Consider the following 8,151-nt stretch of genomic DNA (forward strand, 5'->3'; position numbering starts at 1 on the left):
AACCTATTAAAGTCGTATCTTTTATGTGGTGCCCCAAGGAGACTTTACTCGCATCATTTTTGCCAAAAAATCGTCAACTTTGACGCGATTTTCTGGAGAAACGCGACGTCATAAGACAACGCCATAGGCGCTGTCTGCTGTTGTGGAATGTAATGCATCGAGTTTCAGCCTTCTATGATTCATTTTTCGAAAATTATCGTATTTATATTTTTTTTAACTTTCGATGACAATGACTTTTAACCTAAACCTTAAAAAAAAGTTCAGTGCTTAATGTAAACACAATATGGCTCATCCAGTAATGCTAGGATTCCATATATGCGTTTGCGTTAAATTGCCTAGGAAAACAGACACCCCTGTTTCCATTTGCAGTTGCATATTCTGTCTTAGCGGGAACAGGACAGGAAAGATGGCTGCCAGTTCATCGAAGTTACGACGCTAATTATATGAACAGGATGATTTGCTATTAATTATCCTGGTTTTGTATAAGATCCTGCCGCATGCGTGATGCAAAGGGAACATAAATGATGGGTGCATAAATTGCTGCTGAATCGGCCCTTATGTGGAGCCTACAATACTTTGGTAAAAGAGCTAAGCTTGGTTGAAGAAAATGCAAAGAATATTTTGCTGGTTGAGGAGAGCACGTATATGAAACAGGAACTAGTGACGTCACAGTGTGGGATTCCCTCGTCCGTTTCCATGCGGTTGCATTTTCAATTGCTACAGGGACCGAGTGGAATGTACTGCAAACGCATAACGCTACCGTGCCAATGGCAACAACCGTGCACATTTCACTATGATCTACTTTTGGCGCTAATGCTACAGCTACCACGTGAATGGAATCCTAGCTTAAGGCTGTAGTAGACCGTGCAGCATGGTGAGCTGCCATCGGGTAATCACGGCTACACACACAAGCGTGGAAAATGGCCGTAAGACGATGATGATTACGATTGCGTTCAGTCAGGTTTGGTGCAGACATGGCTGAGGTTAGGTTAGGTTAGGTTATCAGCCTAAGGTAATTTACCAATAATGTTGTTCTAGTCATCAAATTTTGGACAGTCATATACTGTACCTTGTTTACAGAACTGTACATCTAACAGCAAGGTTGGAAAGCTGCTTTCTGGATTCATTTAGGCTGATCCTATAGAAACCCAGAAAGAATGGATATATTCATCATCATTCAAATATAGTGAGTTTTGTCAGACCAAACCAAGCCAGCAGAAAAAACATACATATCAGTAACTATGAGGGAGAGACAGAACTCAGAGGCAGACGGAGTCACACTCGTCACAAGTCGAGGTCGAGAGGGGGACTTCCCTTCCCAGCACCGAGTCCCCAGCTAGCAGAGTCCACCACCCGCCGGGATCACTCTCTTCAGCAGTACCAGCCCTACAGACAGAGTCCCCAGCTGCTAGGCCTCCCTCAGGTCACACGTGAGTCATTGTCAGGGCGATCCATAGAGTGAGTTACTTACGGTGGGAAGTGTATCCATTTCATGTTTGTGTCCAGGAGTCATTTTCTAGTAACGTCAATATAATGATTTATTAATGTGTTCATGCCATTCAATTAACTAATAAATAACTGTGCTTAAAAGTGTTGTTTAGAAGATTCCCCTAAGATCATATTAACGGTTAAATAACTAATCGGCGACGCTACCAAACTTCTTCACTTTACAATCCTACAACTGTAACTCTTACTTTACCTTCTACCCGAGTTTACCCTCATTACACAAAATACTACCAGGACTCCGACATCCAGTTACAGATATAAGACATATTATCAAGTCACACAGGCATGGTTAGGATTGTTACATTAGATACAGGTCTTCCTCTATTTTCATATGCACAATAGTCATGAGCTCGACTGGTCTTTAAAACCTCCCCAAATGCAACATGTTCGTAAATGTCTATTTCACCTTAAATATATTTCCAGTTTATACTACAGACGGGCAAGGGATGACCTAATTGAGGTGTATAAGCATCTCAAGGGGCACTAACTACTCAGTCGAGTGTCCTTACTTGGAGCTGGCGGACGCTCGCCCCACAAAAGTTCACAGCTCAGATTGAAGAAGCCGCAAGTCCAGAAAAATGTGAGGACAAACTTTTTCGGAGTGAGAGTTGTGAACTCTTGGAACAATCTACCAGAAAGTGTTGTGACGGCACCGAGTGTGAGCTCTTTCAAGACCAGATTTGACCAACACTGGAGCAGGTTCAGGTTCATTCAGGAGCCGGTGCATCCCCAGTACTTGCCAACAGTGCGTAACAGAGACGTGACCGATCGCCCAAGCGGCTAACGAGCCGATCAGTGGTGAAGAGGATAAAAGAAAAAGAAAAAGTAAATAATTTATTATTTAGATGAAGAGCTGTTTTTACCTTAATTTACCTTAATGTCTCAGGTGTGCTCTTGGTATTCATGATACTGTCACTAACGATTGGCCAATTTACACATTTGGTCACTCTAAATTCTGAACTTCAGTCATGTCACACTCCAGACCACATAAAAGAGAATGCGGACAGTAGGGTAAGCATACTGTAAATGAACATTGATCTTAAAGAATTGTGGAATCCTTCTGCTGTAAAAGTTGCACTCTGAAAAATGAACGAAACTTCAATATCTTAGATTAGAGCAATAACTTATATGCAATAATATAAGTACTATATAATATACGAAAAAAATATATATAATAACAACAACAAATAATAATAATAATAATAATAATTGTTATCGCCGCTGGCTTCAGCTACAGTGCTTGCGTGTGATGCCATTAAATCTTTCGACCTGTGTCCTCGCCAGATGTAGAAGTGTTTACAGACAAGTCCTGGTTCTGCTGAGTGGACTGTCTTAGACTGGTGGCGGTGGCTGCCCGCCCCTCCATGAGACAGATCGCCCTCTCTAGTGATGCTGTGAAGACCAGCCTTCTGTCCGAGAATTTGTGCTGGGACGATTTACACAATACTGTTTTCTCTTGGAACACCATACTGATCTGCATTGACCCGCACTTGTAAGTACAGCCTAAGTAATGACATACCCCTCGGTACTGAAATATTGTTGAATAATTACGCCTACTCGTTTCTGCCTAACCTGGAATAATTAGACAATGCAGAGTGAAGCGAAGCTAAGATTAATAGAGTTATGAACTTTGTGTTATGTCAGTATGTTTAATAAATTGTAATTAAGATAAAATTGTGTGAGACTAACTAATTATGTATCAGATGGATCACCTTGTAATATTATGAACGCCTTCTCCTCTGCAGGTTTTGACCACATCAATAAATATTGAATGCGTCAAAAGACGGGTTTCAATCATTCCCTTCGACTTGCCCGTAACCTGAACGTCCTTAACTAAGGCGTTTACAATAATAATAATAATAATAATAATAATAATTTCGGTCCGCTTCGACTCGACGTTACCGCAGGAATGGGGCTGGCTGGTGACATCCAGTGCAGGGAGCGCACTAATATATGACGATTTACTTATGTTTAAACATAAATGCATAATAGCTGAATTTATGAGAGGTTGAATAGACAGGGGTTAACTTTACAGGGGATTGAGTTGGCGTGGGTTGAGTTGGCATGGGTTGAATTGACAGGGAAGTAAGTTGACGGGTTGAAATGACGGACCACCAATGAAAAACAGCGTTATTTGATATAAACCAATCATATATATGACCCAGAGTTCAGGCAATTTTGTCCGACACTACATCTACAGTATACTCCATGTTTAGATAAGGTTTGTTATGATATCCTGCAAAACCGGAAAGCCAAAACTAGATGTGTCGTCAATACAAGAAATCTCCAGAGGCGTATAAGCATATGTGACAAGAGGTTTATTTCAACTTCAATTCAAAGAAAACAAGAAATATGTCGTCAGTGAGCAGGATGTCACAACAGCCTCATCACAAGCTTGTAAAGGGCAATTATTATTCTACGTCGTCACTTTAAACACAAAGAATTGTTTTTATAGGTCACAATTACAAAATTACGTTGTAGATTTAAAATGCTGCCTTTTGTCGAGTCATAACGAAAAACAAGACATTTGCTTGTTAGGCGCATATACTGTACATGGAGAAAGTATATATAATTGAAATTGGCCCTACAGATTACAGATTGCCCACGAGGGGGCTAGTTTATTGGGCACCCCCTTACATCCTGTGCAAGGTGAAGCGCAGAAGCGTTTACAGCGCCCAACTGGGAAGCATGCGGAGTTCATGCTTGCCTTTATGACTCATGCATTAAGGGCGTAAAAGGCCTGAAGAGTCATGGGTTTTGTCAGCAAGTTACATAAAGTGACAGAATGGTGAGTGTGTGGGGGGAAAATTCCAGGTACAATTTATCTGTTTATGGCAAAGTGTGGCAGGTCCCTAATAATGTCAAGTGCCAGGCATGTCACTAGTTTTGAAGGTTGTGGCCAAAGCTGATTAACCTTGAGTTTGACCTCCTAGCCACTTGTTTGTGGGAGTTTGGAGCAGGGTGAAGTCCGGGTGTTCTTGAGGGGATGGGGGTTGGGGCTTTGGGAAGGATGGTTTATTAGAGTGGGAGGGTGGGGGGCGGGGGGAACTGGCCTCGGGGTACGACCTTTGTGAGCGCCAAGCTCCTGGCTCTTCGACTTTAAACCACCTTACGCTAGAGCTTAATATTGTACCACTAGTCATAGGAAGCTGACGAAAGTCCACGAGTCACTATGACTCCTCATTCTGTAAACATGACAAGGGGAAATACCAATGATGTTTGGTTGTATCATTACAGGAAAAGAATAAATTTTACTACGCCTATTAAATATTTTTGGTTCACACACTTGTCTAGTCAGGCTTATGTTAATACCAGCAGCAAACCTCTGTCCACGAGCACATTGGCTATTTACCGATATGGCTGTTGCTATGGGAGCCGGCCCTGGGGTATAGTTGGTCCTTTTACCCAGGCGCTGTTATTATTAATACAATATACACCTTTAACGTGTAGGACTATACCACACAATCGTCTACACACACAGAGTTATAACTGAGATTTGTTAAGTCTCAAAACGACTGTCATCGTCTCCAGACAACATACCATTTGCCAGTGTTCTAAATGCAATAAAACGACGCCATTGTTATGTAAAAAATAAAAATAAAATTTAAATTGTATTTTTATTGTTGAATATTGAGTTTTCTCCCAGTAACAAAATAAATAGTTCCCATATGCAGCCATAACGTAATGGTATCTGAACTGTGAGTCACATTTGTTACAAGATGAGGCTGGGAGAGCAGACAGTATCAGATTACGTGGTTTCTCCCGCTGACTGGCTTGTTGGTGTCCAGGGCCTGTGGCTGACTGCATCCTGTCCATAAAGGCTTATGCATTACGGACTTCCCGACATATTGTATATGATGCCACTCTTAAAAATATACAGTGTAGTGTACTTGTTCCAAACATACATGAGGTATTTGAAACTACAATGGAGATGGAAATGAATACCCCATACATTAAGTAAAAATATTTTTTTTTTTTTTGTATTGAGAATTAAAAAAAAAACATTATGATCAGTCTAAGTATTAAAAAAAATCTGGACCATTATTTACTACATGTTCACCACAACACTAGTATACTATACATGCTATTATATTAAGAATTCAATAACAAAAGTATCACACGCCATTTATATTACCTGTTCTGTAATAATAGTACTAGATGTTCTTGTTCTTTGTATTACAGCACTGTAGGCATAAATATAAAGTTAAGTCACACAACAAATGATCAACTGAACTGCAACCCTTTGGGATGACATAACGCCGGGGACAGCTACCTAAGTTTGTAATCCCTCCATACCTTCATCCCTCGTATGTTTGCACCAATACTTGAATTACTCGTCATCATTCACGCTCACGTCAGTATAAGAGTGAGTTACAGTGAAAGATCCAGTAAGACGGGATTTTGTTTTCATCAATAACGTCTAAGGGTGGCAAAGTACACCTTAACTGCTTTGTATGTTCAAGGGTTTTCTTTCTCATTAGCAAAGGAAAAATAAAAACTGAATGGTTTTCTCGCGAATTTGTGTAAGTAATCTTATTATAATATGCCACATCTTAGTGGTCATCTATAGTTTTCACCCTTGACCGCAAGAGGACTACGTGTCGTCGTAGATTACGTGCGGCCTATACAGTATTAGTCTATAGTACAGACTGTCGATGACTCGGTGTTACCATGGAGTCAAGGTTTGTTTGTGTCTGTTTATCAGTTACAAGACGCACCATCATCTCCTTTATCTTTATATAGCTAAATGAGTACAGATATTTTGCTAATGGTAAATATATTATATATCAATGAAAATTTGGCAAGTTGATGTAATTTCTTTTATATCTGATATGGTAAACGTAAACATCCAAAGGTGGCAGTATTTTAAAAAATATGCAGTACTTATTTTATCTTCTGCAGACAAACCGAGAATACCGAAATAACCTATGCCAATTTTAAGCAATGAAGAGAAAACTTAAATATTCTAGGTCGTCCGAATACAATAACAATAACCTTCAATAACACTTTCATTTAAGACACTTGTTTTGCGTAAAAGTATTGATTGAAAAATATTGGTGGAATACACATCCAAGTATAATATACTGTAGAGTTACATGATATATGTCTGGGAGAGAAAAAAATTGACATACGGAAGTACCTGTATATTTGCTCGTTACCAAAAATATGCCACCCGTAGTTTATTTTACTTGATTAAACAGCTTAACGCTAACCTATGCTAACCAAACCTTTATACCTTACATAATCTAACCAAACTAACTTAACTTCTGCTAAAATAAACTGGGGGCTAATCAACTGGTGAAATAAGCTGGGAGGCCAACTGACCGTATGATACGACTTTTCAGCATTATCAGTCTTGTTCGTCCTGTGCCATCCACTCAATAATACTACGCCATCTAACGACCCTGGAATAATCTTTCATTGATTAACCTGGAATCGGACAAGGTTGAGTTATATTTACATTTCGTTTCAACAAACTTAATTTGCTTTGCACAGTGATTACGCAGTCATTCGATGGTAGAGACTGGGTGGCGCAAAGTAAGAATAATTTTCAAGACAGCCAGATAACTTTATATACAATACCTATAAAAATGAAAAAAAACCAGGCTCTTAACTTTAGCTTGAGAGTACTCTACTCTGTTGTAATACAGTTTCTGTGGATTCCATCTCGTGTTGGTAATAGTACACAATGATACGATTGACTCGCGCTAAGACTGCCTGTGGTCTTGATTTCCGAGGCTGGGCCTACTCCCTCCTTCCTCTGCTACAGAGAGAAAATAAGTTCTACCCGTCTCCCTAAACAAAATGTTTAATTTTTTGCCAGTAACGTGGCTAATTACTGTAAACGGATATTCCTTGAACATATCACATCATTCCCTCGGTCTTATGAAATATATAGATCCTTGTAAAGGGGTCAAACTGCCAACTACGCACTACCCGGCAAGAACCCGAGATCATTTTAGCATGCCGCCTCGCTTCTCTCACGACTACTACGCAAATGTGAGCAGTGGCAAAGTCGTAAAATTACCCATCTTTTTAGAACTGTCTTATATATTTGTCTTACAAATTATTCATGAATAATTTAGGTCCGCTTTCCATACTTCGTAAATTCTAATACAAGTAGGTGTATGCAATTGTTAAAATATAAAACGTAAGGCTCTTACAAAGGTACGTGATTCTGAGATCAGTTATTATTTGATATCATTTACTTCTTGTAGACAGCTCATGGTGGTTGCTACGCCAAGTGTGGAAACCTCAGATGTTTTACTATCTCCAAGGCGTACACATTATAGCGTCGTCTGTAATTTGGGGTATAAACATTTCGAGTGTGTCAAACTTCTCTATGCGTCGCCAGGGAAATAAGTACCACAATCAATCAAACTTTTCCATTAACGGGAAGAAAATAAGACACTGTACTTCCGATGTACGAAAGTACAATTTGTTTGTACCGAAACGTATTTATGGCTAAAACAAATAATAGTTCCACAATTTATGGCGTTAACTATAAACATTACACAGAATTTGTATCCTTATTTTTCTTAGTAAAACCGACACTTACATAATGCACACCTGTAATCTAATGCTTACTTATATTAAGTAACTGCTAGAGTGCAAATTTTTTGAGAAGAGTAATGTTTTAATAAA

This window comes from Homarus americanus, unplaced genomic scaffold (genome assembly GCF_018991925.1).
Source record: "Homarus americanus isolate GMGI-L3 unplaced genomic scaffold, GMGI_Hamer_2.0 scaffold39155, whole genome shotgun sequence".
In the NCBI taxonomy this organism is placed as follows: domain Eukaryota; kingdom Metazoa; phylum Arthropoda; class Malacostraca; order Decapoda; family Nephropidae; genus Homarus; species Homarus americanus.